Raw genomic sequence first — 21300 nt, forward strand, 5'->3', positions numbered from 1 at the left:
GAGAAATGTCAGTTTATTGGTCGAATAACTTTATTCATAGAATAAACTACTATTTGTCGTTGGTGAAACCGGCCCAAAGTGATTAAACAATTGCGATGTGATTAAAAAAATATGGCTCCGTTCCTATGGATCGTACATACTTATTTTTTTAGATGTTTTTTTATAGCCGTTCAGATGGTGCATGTTGTTTTTGTTTTGTTAAGGTTAAAACTGTGCAGATAATTTATTATACAGGGTGTTTCATTGGGAAAGTAACATACGTTAACTGTAGAAAGAGGACACTTAGGCGGTCTCAAAAATACCATACTTAATGGGTCTTACTCCATTAATAACAGAGATACTGGGTGTTTTATCTATTTTGCCATTTTCTTATTTGGTTCATAACTTTTTAACCACACTGTATATTTATTTTATATTTGGCACGCAAATATCCTTTAAGGTGTACAATAAATTAGTTTATTTACAAATGTAAAAAATCCAGGCCCGGATTAAAAAATATTAGAAAAATATTCCGACCCAAAAACAACACCCTGTACATTAATTTTTTTTAAAATGGATTTTTTAGTTGAAAAGAGGATGAAAAACTAAATTTAGTGGTATACTTTTAATTTTCGGCAAAATGATTTTTCTGGTCAAATTTTGAATTTGAATTCTGAAATTATGTGAATTGCGAGAGCTCTAAGTAGAAAAAAAATTAAATAAAACTTACAACTTGTTAACCGCACTGTATATTTGTTTTATATTTAACACGCGGATATTTTTTAGGTGTCCAATCAATTATTTTATTTATAATTATAAAAAATCCAGGTCCGGATTAAAAAATATTGTAAGAATGTTCCGACCCCAAAAAACACCCTGTATATTAAATTTTTTTAAAATGGATTTTTTAGTTGAAAAGAGGATGAAAAACTAAATTTAGTGGTATACGTTGAATTTTCGGCAAAATGACTTTTCTGGTCAAATTTTGAATTTGAATTTTAAAATTATGTATGTGAACTGCGAGAGCTCTAAGTAGAAAAAAATTAAATACACCTTACAACTTGTTAACCACACTGTATATTTATTTTATATTTAACACGCGAATATTCTTTTAGGTGTGCAATCAATTATTTTATTTACAATTATAAAAAATCCAGGTCTGGATTAAAAAATATTGTAAAAATGTTCCGACCCAAAAAAATACCCTGTATATTAAATTTTTTTTAAATGGATTTGGCATTTAAATTTAGTGGTATACTTTGAATTTTCGAAAAATGATTTTTCTGATAAAATTTTGAATTTGAATTCTGAAATTATGTCAATTGCGAGAGCTCTAAGTAGAAAAAATTAAAATGCGACTTAATTTTAATTAATTCCATTATTTAATCTAAATTGATAAAATGTTAAAACATTTCAGTGTTTTTTTTATCTGTGACAAATAGTTTATGGCGAATATTCATCTTTAAATAATGAATAAATAATAAAGAGTCAATAAAGAATACATCACTTTATCAACAAAGTATCTAAAAATTATAACAAAACAGAGAAAATGTGCATAACTATTCAAAACATAACTATTCAAAACTAAAGTACTTATTCAAAATTACCACCATCAAAAATTATTGTTATGTGTCAAAATGTTAATATTTTACCAATTTAGATTAAATAATGGTATTAATTAAAATTAAATCATATTTTCATTTTTTTTTTACTTTGAGCTTCGCAATTCACATAATTTCAGAATTCAAATTCAAAATTTTACCAGAAAAATTATTTTGCCGAAAATTCAAAGTATACCATTAAATTTAGTTTTTCAGCCTCTTTTCAAATGCAAAATCCATTTTAAAAAAATTTAATATACAGGGTGTTTTTTTGGGTCGGAACATTTATACAATATTTTTTAATCCGAACCTGGATTTTTTTTATTTGTAAATAAATTAATTAATTTGACACCTAAAAGAATATTCGCATGTTAAATATAAAATGAATATACAGTGCGGTTGAAAAGTTGTAAGCTGTATTTTAATTTTTTTCTACTTAGAGCTCTCGAAATTCACATAATTTCAGAATTTAAATTCAAAATTTGACCAGAAAAATCATTTTGCCAAAAATTCAAAGTATACCACTAAATTTAGTTTTTCATCCTCTTTTCAACTGAAAAATCCATTTTAAAAAAATTTAATGTACAGGTTGTTGTTTTAGGGTTGGAATATTTTTCCAATTTTTTTTAATCCGGACCTGGATTTTTTACAATTGTAAATAATTTAATTTATTGTACACCTTACACGATATTTGCGCGCCAAATATAAAATAAATATACAGTGTGGTTAAAAAGTTATGAACCAATTAAGAAAATGGCAAAATAGATAAAACACTCAGTATCTTTGTTATTAATGGAGTAAGACCCATTAAGTATGGTATTTTTGAGACCGCCTAAGTGTCCTCTTTCTGCAGTTAACGTTTGTTACTTTCCCAATGAAACACCCTGTATTATAAGGTGCAAAATGGTACTTCATTCTGCACCAATTATTTGTAAATAACCAATTACAAATGAACATACTTCTTTTAAAACATGCAAATTTGAGACCTTACGAAAAGAATAAGACCAAAAGAGCCCTTCTAAATATTGACAAAGTACCTGTACAATGCAGCAATTTTGAAAATGACCTTCTTTTTCAAATGGGATAAACAAATAAGTAGGTATCTAGAATGGTTTAAAACATACACAATTATGTGCATCTTTTTCACATAACTGCATAGAGACACGTTATAAAAAATGTGTTTTAAATATTTTTTTCTACAATCACTTGGCAACGAAAAGTTGACGTTTATTGAGTACCGTCACTTTATCGCTCTAGCGCGTTAAAGTTTGATAAACGCGCGTCGTCGGTAGCAACCATACAAACATACAATACAAACAATAGACCGGTCTAGTTAGACTCAAAAATAGGAGTGAGGCTACAATAATTACCATCAAGCTGAAAATTGGCAGGATTGTTCAAAATACCATCATAAATGAAATCTAAAAAGTCCTCATAAATCCGACCCCTGCTAAAAAATTTACGCGGGGTCAAAGATCACCAAATATGGTTTTTAGCGATTTTCAGCAAAACGGTAAGTTTTATCGTAAAATTAGTTCTAACAAAAAATGTAGATTAGATAATTATCTATAAAAAAATATCTTAATAGTTTTTTTCCTAAGAGGCACTGTTTTTGAGATACAACGATTCAAAGAGTTGAAAGACATCTAATCGTCATAATATAATGTATTAGTACACCAGGTATATACATCACTGAAGCTGTAATACAAGTAAACATAATATTCTACGGTCAACTTAACTTATATTACACATAATAATATAAGATTATAAATATGATAATGTTTCTACTATACAGCTTGCGGTCTACCGAGGGATGCAATCCATAAAATCTGTATTATATTACAGTGCCAACAAAAAAATCTTTACAAAGTGAATGTAACGCGAAAATAATAAGAATTATTTGAATTTTACGGCTTAATCCCAACAAAAATACACAACAAAATACAACAAATGACAAAGTATTAACTTATAATAATTCTTTTTATTTATGCGCCTTAGTTCAATTTGAAAAAATGGGTTTTGTCGAAATAAACACGTTCGTCAGCTAATCTAATCACTCTACCTATTCTCTTCTCCGAAGGGTTTGAACATAATAATGAAAGACAACTTTCTAGTCAAAATGTTTATTTATAAAATTACACCGTAATTTTCCTGGGTGGCGAAATCCTTCAGGTAGATGACACCCTCGAGGTATTAATTAGTCTTGAGTACTACTCCGGAGTGAAAATACGTGTTAGTTAAACCTATATTTTTTTATCGTGTATTTCGTGTTATTTTCATTTTTATAACAAAAATGTCAGAATATTGTTTTATTTGCGCGTATTTGCGCGTATTATTTGACGTAATGATAATTGAAACAGCCATAGAGCAATTCAATTTAACAAATACAACTATTGTTTTAGGTGAAGATGTAGACTTGCTCGTATTCCTCACTGGTAGAACTCCAATCGAAAAAACTATCTTTTTTTAAAACCTGGAAAAGCTCAACACCAATCGGAAATATATTCATCGAAAAGTTTATCTACTTTTGCAAAATGTCAAAATCATATACTATTTTTACACGCAATAACTGGCTGTGATACGACATCTGCATTTTTCAGGAGGGGTAAAACGACTGTTTTTAAAATGTTTGAAAAACAAGATTTACTTGAATGTGCTGAAGTTTAAAAAAAAAACTAATTCAACTCCACAAGAAGTTATTTCCAACGGAATTAGCTTTCTTCTCTCTATGTATGGAGCGCCTAAGAAAACTACGTGCTTAGATAAGTTTCGATATGCATGTTTTTTTGTTAAGTACTCGAAACAAAAAACAAGTGCAGTTATCTTGTCCTCCTCCAACCTCAGCGGCTGCTCATTAACATCTTTTTTGGGTATATTACCAAGTTCAAGTGTGGCTTGGTTATCAGCTAGATACAAAAGACTGGGGATGGAAATTAGTCGACAGTTCATTAGAACCAATTCAAACTTTACTCCCCTCTGCGCCGGAAAAACTCCTGAACACAATTTTTTGCAACTGTAAAAAGGGATGTAGCGCTAAATGTGGTTGCAAAAAAGTTGGACTGTTTTGTTCGGTAGCATGCACTAATTGTCAAAACCGGTCGTACTCCAATGTTGAATCACCAACAATTGAGGATTCATTTGATTCTATCGAGGAGCCATGCGATGTGTCATTATTGGGACAATTTACTTGCACCCAGAATGAACAAGAAGAAGAAGAATAACAAGAAGAAGAAGAAGAAGAACTAGAAGATGAAGAAGAGGAAGAAGAACAATGAGAAGAAGAACAATGAGAAGAAGAACAAGGGAAGCAGAAGTATTAGAAAATTATGAACCAGTTTGATAAATTTCCCTTTTTTTTTTTTAATTTATACCGCTTTATATAAAGTTTAATCATTTTTAACCCTTGCCAATATCAATTATTAAATAGCTTTAAATTAAACAGAATCATAACAGATCCGTGGAATAGGCCTGCTGGGGAAACCACGTTAAAAAAACGCGCTAAGTACACTACCTCAAAGGTTGGTGTGGAAACGTGTGCGCATATATTATGACGATTACCACTTTTTGAATCGTTATATCTCAAAAACGGTGGCTCCCAGGAAAAAAAGTAATAAGATATTTTTTATAGATAATTATCTAATCTACATTTTTTGTTAGCACTAATTTTACCATAAAACTTACCGTTTCTCTGAAAATCGCTAAAAACCATATTTGGTGACCTTTGACCCCGCGTAAAATTTTTAGCACGGGTCGGATTTATGAGGACTTTTTAGATTTCATTTATGATGGTATTTTTAACAATCCTGCCAATTTTCAGCTTGATGGTAATTTTTGTAGCCCCGGATGCGTAAGTTGACCGGAGTACAAACTGAACATTCAAACTGACAGATATAAGAAAAATTTGCTTAAAATTGAAATAATAGTTTCACGATTTGAGCATTCAATTTAGATATACAACGAAAATTATGGAAATGATGTGATATCCCGAGTACACCTCCTGAAATCAAAAGTATTGCAAAAGCGGTAACTTTGAATTTGTTGCCAGAAAAATCAAAGATATAACGAGGTGTAATAATAGCCCGATCAAAGAACACAAAACTTTACGAAAACCTCCAAAAAAATAAATAAAGAATGAAAATTTGGGAATAGGTAGTTGAAATTGCCTATTATTTTATTATACTTATAAGAAAAAGTTTACAATTCTACATCCTCCCCATTTCACAAAAATGGGGGATACCCCCTTCTCGGGGGGGTGGAAATATACATTCAAATAAGTCCGGAATTGGATAAAATGACTAATTCTAAGCAAATTTTGTTCTATAGAGTTTTTTCACTAAGTCAATACTTTTCGACTTATTTGCGAGTGAATATATTCATTTTTAACAACAAAAAACGTGCTTTTGAAAGGTTTTCGCAAATAGCTGAAAAAGTATTTTATCGAAAAAAATGTTCTTACCGAAAATATAGCTTATAAAAAGTGAAATAAATTGTGTATGCATAAAGTCTGTTGACCGAGATGAAGCAGAGTTGTAGCTAAAGAGAAGTAGGTTGTTCTTCGTCAAATTTCAAATCGAATATTTTAACGTGAAATAACCAAAAACCGTACTTTTCGGGGAAAACTGATTACAACTTTTTTGAAATGTTTAAAAAAAGATTTATTTTTGTTCTTTTTTAAACTTCTAACATTAAAAGTAAGTGAGTTACGCTCAAAATATTGTTGGTCGCTTTTATTTTTTGGTTAAAAAGTCGCGAAAATCACCCCCTAATCCGCATCCCAAATAAAATTAAGCATTACCACTTCACAAGTTACTTTGCTTATGTATTCTTTATATGATCTGTAAGTTTCATCGGTTCGGCTTTGAAAAGACTGTAGTTAAAATGGCTTGAACGAGTCAAATCGTTAAACAAAAAATAAAAGCGACCAACAATTTTGAGTATAACTTACTTACTTTTAATGTTAGAAGTTTTTTTGTACACCTCTAAGGTTTGTACACTATATGTTGCTCACTTTTTTGAAGACAATTGTATCTGTTTTAAGATTTTAGTCTTATTCTAGTAAAAGTTATGAATTTTTTAAAGTACAAGGTGCAGATTCATGAATTTAAAAGTTTAATCGCAAAAGTTAAGTGTCAAAATTTAAAATTTATCTTATTAATCACATTTATGTTAAAACATAGAGTACATAGAAGTTGTTTGGAAAGTTTTAGTTACAAAGGTTTAATAGAAAAAAAATGGCGCAACTTTTAATATAGACGATATACATCCCCATAATAACGCTTATTTTTCGAGATACTGACCATGGGCGGTGAATGACTAATTTTAGTCTTACTTTATGTTTTCTTAATGCTGACAATGAAAAAGAGGTTTATTTTGAATTTTATGTCAGGGAACATTGTCAAAATCGTAATTTTAACCTAAAAGTGAAAAAAAAAAAGTGAAGTCAGGAATTTTCAGGTTTAACCATTTTAGTATTCTTTTCTAGAATTTCTACAGCATATATTTCTCACTTTTGTGAAGACTATAAAAGCAACAACTGTAGTCTTGCAGTCTTTTCTTCATAAAAGTTATAAATTTTTAAAAATCAAAGGTGCAGATTCGTGAATTGCAAAAATTAAGTGAAAAAATTTTAAATTTATCTATTTGATTACGTGTATGTTAAACCATAGAGTTCAAAGAACTTTTATGTGGAGTTTTAGGTCTAGATGTGTTATAAAAAAATATGGTGCAACTTTAAATTTTAAGAAAAACGTGGTTTTTTATATTTTTAGGGCAAAATTGCGATTTTGACAATGCTCTCCCACCTAAAATTCAAAACAAACTTGATTTTCGTTTTCAGCACCATCAAAAACATAAAGTAAGACCAAAATTAGCCATTCACCACCAATAATCAGTATCTCGAAAAATTAGCGTTGTTTTGGGGATTTATAACGTAGATGTTAAAAGTTGCACCATTTGTTTTCTATAAAACATTTTGATCCAAAACTTTCCAGAAAACTTCTTTGTACTCGTGTTTAATTTTTTAATTTGATTTAAAATCTATTTTTTAAATTTTGTCAGTCAAATTTTGCGATTAAACTTTGCAATTCACGAATCTGCACCTTGTACTTTAAAAGATTCATAACTTTTACTAGAATAAGACTAAAAGCTTAAAGCAGAAACCATTGTCTTCAAAAAAGTGAGCTATATATACAATAGTGTACAAACTCTAGAAAAAAATATTAAAACGGACCAGAGTTGTAGCGAGCTAAAGGCAAAAAACGTGATTTCATTTTTTTTTTATTTTTAGGGTACAATTTCAATTTTGACAATATTCCTCCACCTAAAATTTAAAATAAATTTCATTTTCGTTTTCATCACGGTCAAAAACATAATCTAAGGCCAAAATTAGCCATTCACCATCCATGGTCAGTATCTCTAAAAATAAGCGTTATATTGGGGATTTCTAATGTCGACATTAAAAGTTGCACTATTTTTTTTTTTTTCTATAAAACGTTTTGATCTAAAACTTACCAGAAAACTTTTTGTACTCTCTATTTTAACATAAACGTGACTAAGAAGCTAAATTTTAAACTTCTTCACACAACTTTTGCGATTAAACTTTGCAATGCACAAATCCGCACCTTTTCCTTTGAAAAATTCATAACCTTTATCAGGATATGAATAAAAGTTTGAAACAGGTACCGTTTTCTTCAGAAATGTTAGAGCTATTTACTGTAAAAATTTCAGAAAAAGATATTAAAATGGAACAGAGGTGTAGCGAGGTAAACGAAAAAAAACGTGATTTTATTTTTTTTTATTTTTGGGGTAAAATTGCGATTTTGACAATGTTCCCCCACATGAATTTCAAAATCAACCCCATTTTCGTTTTCAGCACAATCAAAAACATACAGTATGACTAAAATTGACTATTCACCTCTCCGTGGTCAGTATCTCGAGAAAAAGTTAAATTAATTATATAAAATAAATGAGATGTTTAAAAATAAAATTTGAGTATAGTTTAAAAATAATTATTAACAATTAACTTTAAAAAGATTGGTAGAAACATATTGCTGTTGGATTTACTACTTCATGAGTATCTACTTAATTAAATATTTTACAAAATTGACAAAAATATTGGTTACTTTATTAAGAAAAATAATTAAAAACATTATGTTACTTTATATTTAATTAATTTACATGCAAGACTTTTATTCTTTTAAAATTGGAATTTCTAATTCCTCTAAAAGTTTGTTGATTCTAAAATTTTGAAAAAATTAGATTGAGTGACTGTAAGTGGCAATTGATTGGATACTAGAAACTTACTAGGAAATTTATAAACACAGGATGTAGGATATTTACACCATTTTACTTTCAGCAGTTATGAAAGCTACTGGCAAATCTACCATCCGGAAATTCAACTGTTCCTGTATTCAATATTCATGAAATGATATGACATGTCTACTGAAAAGATATTCTCAGTTAAAATGTAAATTCCTAGCGAACACGATGCATTATTTTTGTGAAGGTTATAATTTGAATAAAACAGGACACGAAATAATATTGAATATTCTATTTTTGACAAATACATTTATTTATATGTAGTTTTATAGGTAAAAAATATTTATTTTTATACTCGTGATATTATTATTGATGCTTGTATTTATTTTTACTTTTATTTCGCTTATTAGTCTTTATTATCTCATCCAAATTTATATCAAAATAAAACTCATATTTTTTCGTATACAGATTAGTTGTTTTACAGTCAATAGCATAAAAAATTTCAATATAAAGCCAATAGTTTTTAAATTGTTTCTATTTATTGTTTTTTGTTTTTCTTGGTAGTCAGTGTTATCACCTCTAATCCTTATGCGAACTTCAGTTTGCGTGGGCACGCTCCTAATCAAATTATTAACATTTTGTTGTGGTAGGTTGCCCCATCCTTCAAGAGCAGCTTGTACTAGCCGTGCGGAGTTTTGTGGATTATCCCGGCAAGCTCTAAATTTTGTTTTAGGTATATCCCACAAATGCTCTATAGGGTTAAGCTCGGGTGAGCAAGCAGGCCACTCCAAACAAGGGATACCTTCTACTTCAATGATGTCTCTAGTCAATCTAATGGTATGTGGAGGTCCATTATCATGCAATAAAATTAAATTTTCTCCCGTTGCACCTTTCCAGAGCCTAAATACAAGTTATCAACATACCTGTGAGCACTTGAAGTTTATTGGATGAAAACTAAAGGAGTTTCTTTACAGATCACAATTCCTCTCCAGAACATTACACTTCCCTTGTATATTTGTGAACAGAAATATCAGTTTTCGTTCTTGCTTGTCTTCCTCGACCTCTAAGTACACGATTTCGTGGGTTATCTGATTTTACACAAATTCTGACTTTTTCTGAAAATAGCACATTTTGTCAATTCCCAATGTTCCAGTTTTGGTGGTGAAGACACCAATTTAGACGATCAATCTGGTACTGCCTGGATAACTCTGAAACCCATAACTGTCTCCTGCTGTATACTTCTTGATGCGAACTCTTCTTCTTATCGTTTCAACTGAAACAGTTATACCTGTAGCTTCCAAAAGCTGCCTTTGGAGCTGCAGGTGAGAAATGGTTGGGTGTCTTCCAGCTGATTGGACAATTAAACGATCATGAAGAGCCGTTATTACTTTTGGCGACTTTCCCTTGCTTTATTTTTGAGCTTTCTTAGCCCTGTTACCTAGCATAGGTTTTGGACAGAACTCCCTGTGTTACGCCTAGCTCTACAGCTATGTCCCTCTGAGAACATTACTTGGTCCACAAGACCAATAATCTTTCCGAGTTGTAAGTTCTATAACCCACATGACCCATATTTTCGTTTTTGGACGCAAAAGTTAGTTTATTTATTTTCGTTCAATTTGCAACTCAAGCAAATACCCTATACTGTACCGAGCTGCACTATCTGATTGTCTTATCGATTTGTTTATTTTCAATAAAAACCTTTATTTTTCGTAACAATAACAAGTTTTTTCAAAAGAAATAAATATTACTTAGAAATACATGATGATTCCATATAAGTTTGGGTGTGTGTAAATATGATTTCTACTGTTAAGAAAAAGCATAAAATTTTAAAAAATTATTAATTAAAACTGATATATTTTACCTGATTTGATTTTAAATGTTTTAATATTCAAAGTCGTGAGAATAGCTTTGCTAAAAAAAACAAGATTTCGGAATTCGCTATAAATCATCAGAAATTTGATTATAGATATGTTCTTTGCAAGGTGTGTAAAAAATTTAGAGAACTCGGTAATGGCCGTTTATTAAAAGGTCAAGGGCATACGGAGGGTTTGTTAAAAGGAGCCGGCATAGAATTGAAATTGTAATATTACGGTGGCTGAACAGCGAATTTGACGAGAGGGTCTTAATGCGAAATACCTAAGATTTTCTGTGAAGACACAAAAGTGAAATATAATACTGCATAATTTAGCTGCGGTTTCAAAACTGTATTATAATGGTAACGAAAAATTGTTAAAACAACATATTTTACTTCTTATTTTTCAATGATTGTAATTTCCAATCGTGTAGTAAGATTTTTCACCACTTGTTTAATTCGGTTTACTGTAAAGAGGCCGAAATCATTAGTAGTGCGGCAGATTGGTGCAAATATTATAAGAATTGTGCATTTATTGATAGAAGCATATACATTGGACCACATATACCACATATGTAAAGGTTCAAAATTAGATATGAGGCCATCTAACATTTTATCTTTTACAAAAATGGCGGGCATTTAAAATGGTGACGGTACAAATGTGACTAATAGCACGATAACTTTTAAACGAAAAGTCCGACATCAACCAAATTTGGTATATGGGTTCTTTTTTTGATGTATAAGATCGAGCTCCTGAACCGGAAGAATCGGTTTAGCAGAAGTTGTTTTTCCTGATTTTTTATGTAAAAATATGTTGTTTATTTTTTCAATTTTTTCACCCTGTAAATATTAATTTTTCCACAATGTGATACCGGCGTTAAAAAGAGCGTAAAATATTTTTTAGAAAATATTTTGAACTCTTTAGTTATATTAATTACCATTTAATAAATGGATAACGTATCTTCACATGTAGGTACCTATGTGCGGCAGATTCGTGCAAATAATAATATAAGAATTATTGTGCATTTAATGGTAGAAGCATATAATTTTGACCACACATACTACACATACAAAAATTCAAATTTAGATATGAGGCCATCTCAGATTTTGTCTTTTGCAAAAATGGTGGGCATTCAAAACGAATCTGCCGCCCATAGGTATACATGTGAATATACGTTATACATTTTATTAAATGGTAATTAACATAACTAAAAATTCAAAATATTTCCTAAAAAATATTTTTACACTCTTTTCAATGGAGGTATTACCTTTTTAAAAAATTTATATATACAGGGTGAAAGAATTGAAAAAGGAACAACATATTTTTACATAAAAAAGCAGTAGAAAACACAATCTCTGGTAAACCGATTCTTCCAGTTCAAGACTCTTACTCATCAAAAAAATAACTTATATACCAAATTTGGTTGAAATCTGACGTCTCGTTCAAAAGTTATCGTTCTATTAGTCACATATCGACGGTGGAAAGGCAGGACCTCGTAACTGCAACGGTTATATTAAATGAGTTACTTCAGTTTTCGCTTTAGAATAAGTGTATCGGCACCTATTAAACAGCGGTTACAGCTGGGAAAGCCTTCTGGAAGCCTTCCGGAAAATTTCCCAGCTGTAACCGCTGTTTAGTAGGTGCCGATACACTTATTCTAAAGCGAAAACCAAAGTAACTTATTTTATACAAATTTTTCAGTTACGAGGTCCTGCCTTTCCGCCGTCGATATGTATAGTCGCCATTTTGAATGCCCGCCATTTTTGTAATAGGAACAAAAACTGAGATGGAACTTTTATATGTGTGGTATATGTGGCCCAAATTATATGCTTCTATCATTAAATGCACAATAATTCTTATAATATTTGCACGAATCCGCCGCACATAGGTACATGTAAAGATACGTTATGCATTTATTAAATGGTAATTTTAACATAACTAAAAAGTTCACAATATTTCCTAAAAAATATTTTTACGCTCTTTTCAATGGCGGTATTAACTTTTTGAAAAATTAATACATACAGGGTGAAAGAATTAAAAAAAAAACAAGAACAACTCTTTTAAGAGAGATAGATTATTAAGTGTTTTCTACAAAGCAAAAACGTGATCCAAGACATACGCAGTTACATATTTATAATTGACAGAGTGAGACGGCGATACAATTGTTCAACGTAGTTATATTAATTTAGTAGAAAATTTAAACTCACACTTGACTATTGCTGTACTTCTAATGTCATTCTTAGAAAAACATTCAACATGAGTAGAGATAATGATTGTATAAACTACTATTCGAGTAATCGTGCTGGTCAACTATATTCTGACTGATTTGATTTCTGTCACTTTGACAGTGAAACTGGGTTAGGTTCGGTAGAGTTTATAAATTTTAATAATCAGTCGTATTTACTTGAATAAATTCAGTTCTTTTAAGAGCTATTATGATATTATATTGTACTTTTTGTTTGGTAAGTATTTATTTAATTAAAATACGTCAGTAAAATTTGTAAGTAATCATCTGTCAATATGATTAACTTCTGTCTATGAGTTCGCCAAACGTGTACATACTACCCTGACTTTTCAATCATAGTTTATGAAATTACAGATTAGTATATTTTTACGAATGTACGCCGGTTCCTAAAAAAACTGATACGACTCTTAGTAAGATTTGATCATGTTGAGCAGTGTATTTGATTGATCTGACATTATATTTATTATGACAGACAAATAATAAAATAAACAAACAACAAACAACTGATTACATATTATGTTAATTCATAAATTGTACTAATTATTAAGGTCTAAATGTTTATATTATTTTGAATTCCTGTATTTTATAAAGAGTATATAAATGATAGTTTTTACATCAAATAGATCACATAATTATTGTAAACGTGGATTATACAACAAAACAAATTAGTATTAAATTCAGCCCTGTAATTTATTAAAATAAATATAGAAGTTTTCAGGGACTTTCAGCCCACGGTAATAATGTAGTCTTTCATTCTGAGTTTAAATTTTTCAAAAATATTTATTAGTTTTCTCAGGATTCGAAAAAAATGAATAGAATTAAAATACATTGAGAATTTTGACATGCGTCACAATGTTGCCTTAACTCAATGTAAAATTCTAAACTGTTAAATTCCAGCTTCCCTAATTATTTGACATCAAAAGACATTAGAAACTATTTGTAGAGGATTGAAATCTGTATTGAAAACAACTGTTAAAATTGGTCTACGTAATTAAACATAATCCAAAATTTTGTAAAAATGTAATACATTTCAGTTTTCAGCCCAAACTTAGGCCACACACAATGTAATAATGTTCACATTTTTGAACTGTCAATATTTTTATTTTATCATCTATTGTTTAAAAACAATACAGTTGATAAGATACCCTCAGTTGCGGAGAAGTATTAATAATAAAGATTAATAATAAAGTCTAATAACCGTGGAACAGAATAAGCTATCTGACAAATTTTAAGATTTGGCAGTGACATTGACAGAATGTAAATATTAAGTAGGTATTTATCTTTCAAAATACACTGCTCTATTTTCTACAAAATACGCTTCAAGAGTCGTATCAGTTTTTTTTGGAACCAGGTGTACATTTATTTGCAGATAATGTCTGGAAAATGATCTGGATACCTAATGATATGAATTCATTAAGTTTACTTTCATTTTAATCACCTAGGGCCGGTTGTTCGAACGCTAATCAACAATGATCACTATCAAATATTTAATTACTGTGACCAAAACTGTCAATGTCAACTTTTATTGGGTTGCTGAAAACATAATTGATTATAATTATGAGATTAGGTAATCAATTAACATAACAATTATTAACATAATTAATTAAGTAATTTCATAATTGTAATTCAGCAACCCAAACAAAGTAGACATTGACAGTTGGTGACATTAATTAAATATTTGATAATGATCATTGTTGATTAGCGTTCGAACAACCGGCCCTTAATGCAGCGGACATAAACGACATTTTTTAAATTCCTGTTACTATTTACGTCACAAACCATACAATGTATGGTTTGTGATTTACGTCCACTAGCAATTTTAACATGGAGAAATGCGTAATACTATATTTGCTTACTCATTATTTTTGTATTATTAATCTATATCAACAAGTCATTAATTACAGTAGTTATAGTAACATTTATCACCAATGAATATATATTATCAGAAAAAGAATAACAAAAATTTTTTGACACATTCTTACGTAGCGAAAAATCGTACGGTGGGGTAGTAGTCACATCCGTTTATTTTCAGTATTAACTTAGTTTAGACTTTGTTTTGACTAGAAATTTTTGATTTGATTCGTATGCCATCGATGACGCATGGGTATTATATCATTTTTCCGACTGTAAATATATGGAATGGACAGAACGAGAACACATACAATACCTGACAGTAAATCATCATTCATCATCAACAGCTATTCCATCCATCGTCGGATGAAATCCTCCCTTAGGTGTGTCCATTCATATTTGTTTGCTGTTTTTTGCATCCATTCGTGGCCAGCCATTCGCTTGATGTCATCAGTCCATCTTGTTTGAGGTCTGCCTCTACTTATTTTGCTTGCCCTTGGTTGCCACTCGAGAATTCACTTTGTCCAGCGGTTGTCTTCCATTCCTCCTGTGTGTCCTGTCCAGTTCCATTTTAACATCGCAACCTTCTGGATCACATCTGTTAGTTTTGATCGCCTTCTTATCTCTTCATTGGACTTGCGATCACTGAGCTTAATGTTGAGCATTCTCCGTTCCATAGCTCTCTGAGTCACTTGAAGTTTGTGGCAAACAGGCAATAAATACAGAAGGAAAAATATAGAAGTTCGATGAAGTAGAAAGATCGCAATACATAGAAGCGTTGCATTCCGTTACTAAAAACAGTGGTTTCCAAATGCCGTTATGGGGAAAGTCTCTTTTCCCCCTATTACACAAAAGCCCCAGATATACATAGTAAAATAAGTGCCATTTTTAAACTTATAAGTTTGTGTAGTATCTTGTTGTGTATGTACCCGTTTTCCTGTATTTATTCTCGGTTGTGTTTATTTCTATTTTATCCATGCGACCTCATAATTATGTTTTTCTACAATATATTAAAACGGGTGGGTTCACTCAACGGTATTTCTTTACAAAACCAACTTTAGTCCATGTGGTGAGACCGCTCCCGTCTGGAAAAATTTCTGATTCGGTTTCTTTGTGGATTCCTATTCAAAAATGTCCCCTTTAAACAAATCTGAAGGGTGTCGGGCGGAATTTTTGGGTAGAAATTGTTTAAACAATTTTTTTAAACAAATACAAAAGATCACGTTTTTTTGCTCCGAAACATAAATTATTAAGTTTTGTGGACCATTCTAAACAAGAAAGGTATCTTGTAATTTTTTTAAAAAATTGATAGTTTTCGAGTTATAGGCGATTAAAAATCAGAAACATGCGAAAATACGCATTTTCGAGGCTTAAAAACTCATATTTAAGTTAGTATTTTTGAGGTTGCCAGATACTTAAATTGAAGTTTAAACATTCAGCTTTAAGATTCTGAAGAGTGATTGCGTCTAACCTTAATTTAAACCGTTGTTTTTTAATTGTTAAATATGCATGTACATCCGATTTTTTGCCGGTGCGGCGCGCTCTATTTAAAAAATCTCCAATTTTTCTCCGAAAAATATTTTTTTCTAGATTCTTTAGGACATTCTGAATAAAATAAGTTTCTTGGCATTTTTCTCAAACTTTATAAGCGATTTAAAATCCAAAAATGCGTCTTTTTAGCATTTTTCGGATTTTAAATCGCTTATAATTTTAAAACTATTAACTTTTGAGAAAAATGTCAAGAAACTGATTTTATTTAGAATGTTCTAAAGAATCTAGAAAAAATATTTTTCGGAGAAAAATAGGATATTTTTGAAATAAAGCGCGCCACACCGGTAAAAAATCGGATGGACATGCATATTTAACAAATAAAAAACAACGGTTTAAATTAAGGTTAGACGCAATCACTCTTCAGAATCGTGAAGCTGGGTGTTTAATCTTCAAATTATGTATCTGGCAACTTCAAAAATACTAATTTAAATATGAGTTTTTCAGACTCGAAAATGCGTATTTTCGCATTTTTCAAATTTTAAATCGCCTATAACTCGAAAACTATAAATTTTGAAGAAAAATTACAAGATACGTTTCTTGTTTAGAATGTCATAAAAAATCCAAAAATATATGTTCCAGATCAAGAAAATGTGATCTATTGTATTTGTTTAAAAAAATTGTTTAAACAATTTCTGCCCAAAAATTCCGCCCGGCGCCCTTCAGATTTGTGTAAAGGGGACATTTTTGGATAGGAATTTACAAAGAAACCGAATCAGAATTTTTTTCAGACGGGAGCGTTCTCACCACCTGGACTACTTGGATACTATCTATGTCTGGAATATTTATGTACTATTTAGTGACCCATATTATATCACGGTCATTTAACAAACAAATTTTGAATACTTAAATAAATAAATACCATAAATTAAATATACCTCTATAATAAATAAAAATAACTATATATTTTCAACATCACTGAGTCAGAAAAAAATGCACATCAATTAATCTTATCTTAATTTTGAAAACAATAGTTTGCTTCTAAACTATCTGCTTAAAATACATCCCACTTTTTTCGATGTGTAATGATTCTGAAGACCACTAGACAACACCGTAGCATAAATGAGTGTTTAGTACGCGTCTTTTTAACTATACTCCGTCTAATATACTTACCGTTGCACGTCATCCGCGTCATAGCCCCTGACGTCACATGATACCAACACGAAATATTTAGGCGGTAGGTGTGTTCTGTTCTTTTTTAGAATCATTTTGTCGAGTACACTGGAATTACAGCCACTAGACATATTTTATTATATATGCGTAGAAATAATATTTAAAGATTTCTGTTAATGTTAACTTAAAGAAATACACAACAGTATGTTTCATTTAATTTATATAAATGAATTATAAAGCATTTTTATGAAGCACATTTGTTCGGAACTGACTGTAACTGTAATCGAACGAAGGAGACATTTTGACATAAATTGGTAACATTTATTTGACAGTTGCGGTATTGCCACTTCATATTTGTTTTTATTCTTTACCATAAGTATTTGTTTTATTTATTTATTGTTTTTATTATTTACTTTAACGTAAGATTATAACTTAATTATTATTTTCTATTTCTAATGTTTTTATTTATTTACATTAAATATTAATCTGTTTTATTAATTGAAACGGTATCATTTTCTGTTGACCTTACCGGAGAACTGAAGACGGACAGTAAACTGTAGTGTCCAAAGCCGGTCGTCCTTTTCTTCTTCTTGTAGTGCCTATCCGTTTCGGATGTTGGCGACCATCATGGCAATCTGTGTTTTACACACTGCTTCTCTAAAAAGATTTGTGGTTGTTGTGTTGAACCATGTGCGTAGATTCTTCAGCCAGGAAATCCTTCGCCTTCCTGGTCCTCGTTTTCCCTCCACTTTTCCTTGCAAGATTAGTTACAGTAGTCCATATCTTTCGCTGTTTCTCATGATGTGACCGAGGTATTCGATTTTGGCTGTTTTATTGTGGTTAACAGCTCTGTTTCTTTTTGCATTCTCAGCAAAACACCCAAAAAGTCGTCATTTTGGCTCGATAAAACAGAATGTGAGGAAGTCCGAATTTTATTTCTACAACTTATTTTAAATGGACTCACATGTGCAACCCATTCATCATCCCCAAATAATATTTGTTACAATTAAATCATTATTGTGGCACCATTAGTGTAACAATTTTTTTAAACGATTATACCTCTTTATTCTTTTAAAAAACCACTTTTTATCGAGATACTTCAATTGCATAGTTGGCTGTTAAGCATTTGTTGTTAAAAAGATTATTTGATCATCATTATGCCACTTACAAAAAAATCAAAGAATACAGGAACCTTCACCAAAATCTTAAATAACAGGTCAAGCTTCAATTATCAATAACTAACGAGTGCATTCACCATTTTATATACAATACATCAATACATAATATACAGCGTGTTTCATTATTAATTGGAAATATTTTAACTGTGGGTTCTTGGGCTCAAAATATTAACGTTTAACCCAAATCACCTAGTCCTAAAATGCTTCCTGAGGGAGCTAAAGCTCTTTTAAGATGGCGTCTTGTAATTAGTTTTTTTTAAATACCTCTAGAACGCTTCTCTTTAGAAAAACGGAAATTGGTACGTCTATTTATCTTCCAGAGTTAAATCGATTGCATAAATTGTGAATTTCTAGTACCGGTCACAGGCGTCCCTTTTGGGTAGGGCAACGGATATTTTATCGCATGCCTATTTTTTCTGTAACTTTTACAATTTAACATTTTTGACACTGGATTATTAAATGGTGAGGTGTTCTAGTACTAAAAGGTACTCTTGCTTTAACTCGGTAGAATACACCGTTTTCTAAAAAAATCGATTTAAAAATTTTGTGTTTTTTAAATTTGAAAAAAATTTTAAAAAGTATTTATAAAAACGAAAACTATAGTCCGTCCCACCTTTACTTTACAGCAGTGTTTCCCAAATTGTGGGTCGCGACCCCCTGGGGGGTCGCAATGAGGTACTAGGGGGGTCGCTGGAAATTTCCAAAATAAGACAAAAACACTACTTTGTTAAATCATGTATTTTTATTTTAATAAAGCCGTAAATAAAAATTAACAATTAATTATCAAACGAAACATAAAACTAAATATTAAAAGTCCTTAAAAGTAAAAGAAAAAAATAAAGTCAAATATTACAATGTTAATGAGACCCATGCGCCTGTTTTTTTGAAACTAGTCTTTCAAATTTAGGCTGTGTATTTGAGACATACACAATTATATCGTTTTCAAGTACGAGACGATTTCTCACTTTTATTTTAATGGCAGTCATAGACGAGAAACTTAACTCACATAAATATGATGTTACAAATGGAACCAAACATTTTACAGCTTCATTCGCCAACTGAGGGTATTCCTGCATCTTTTTGGTCCAAAATTCGTCCGGGTTCTGGGAAAAAAATTGGAGCTTCAACATTCCATCACTTGATATTTCAATAAGTTGTTCTTTCATGTTTATTGGTATTTCAGCATGTTGAAAGGAATCGGCTAAAAACGGATTCAGTATCCATCTGCAACTGTCGTAACTGTTTTGAATTTCTTCGGGGAAATAATCACAGAGCTGTTGTTTTAAATTAAGCAAAGTAACTTGCATGCCTGCATAAACTTGTTCAAAATTTGTAGCAATGTAACATACATTTTCTATAATTTCCTGAACGCACTGGAATGAATCGAGCTGCTTTTTGCCAAGTGAAGTTGACCATAAATCGATTTTTCTTATAAACCCCTTAGTTTTATCTGTGGCTGTAATTATATTAATGTCGCGACCTTGCAAATTACTGTTCAAAATATTTAATTGTTCGAATATATCAGCAAGGAAACCTAGTTTCAAAAGCCAAATAGGATCGGAAAATTGATTTTCATATGGGGACTTCTCATCTTTCAAATACATTAAAAGCTCTGCTCTTAAGTCAAATTCTCTTTTTAAGACGTTGTCCCTTGAAAGCCACCTTACTTAGGTGTGATAAAGAAGATTTTGAAATATAGCACCCATGTCTTCGCAGATTTTACGAAAAAATACGGGTCTGTAAAGCTGTTCCTTTAATGGAATTTACAACTTTAATGATGGATTTCATAACACAGTCCATTTCAGGAGGTAAAGCTTTTGACGCCAGAGCTTCTCGATGTAAAAAACAATGTCTCCATGTGGCATTAGGCATTATTTCTTGTAATCTGACGACAAGACCAGATTGATGTCCTGTCATAGCTTTAGCGCCATCTGTGCATATAGCAATACATTTTCCCCAGTCAATAACATATTTACTTGTGCGTTTCACAAAACTGTCGAATAAACATTTTCCAGTGGTATTGGTCTCCAATGGGGAACAAAATAAAATATCTTCTTGAATGCCATTATTTGTATCATATCTTACAAACGTAATAAATTGGGCACAGTTAGATATATCCGTGGATTGGTCCATTTGAAGAGAGAAGTACGTGCATTTATTAAGATTTTCCACAACTTGCGCTTGAATATCTTCTGCCATATCACTAATTCTTCTTTGGATAGTATTATTTGACAGAGGTATTGTTTTTAACTTTGCAGACTCTTTTTCACCAATCATTATATGTACCATTTCAACAGCTGCTTGCAAAATCAGATTTTCAGCAATTGTGTGCGGATTACTAGTTTTGGCAACGCGATAAGCAACTTTATAACTTGCTAATAATGCTTTTTCGTTAGTAGTGGTTGCCAATTGAAAAGTATCTTGCTGTTAGTGAAGGACGTTCAGCTTTCTTTCAAAGAATTCTACGGGTTTGTCTTTTTTATCTGGATGTTTGCTATTTAAATGTCGAAGTAACTTTGATGGCTTCGTGCTTTCGTTTTACAATACTTCTCCACAAACACATTGTGGTTTATCGGAAACAATGGTAAAACCATATTTAAGATATTCATCACTGTAAAGTCTGTTTTTCTTTTTATTACTGCCACTTTCAGACGTAGATGGTTCTGCACTTCTTT

The sequence above is a fragment of the Diabrotica virgifera genome, chromosome 3 (genome assembly GCF_917563875.1).
Source record: "Diabrotica virgifera virgifera chromosome 3, PGI_DIABVI_V3a".
In the NCBI taxonomy this organism is placed as follows: domain Eukaryota; kingdom Metazoa; phylum Arthropoda; class Insecta; order Coleoptera; family Chrysomelidae; genus Diabrotica; species Diabrotica virgifera.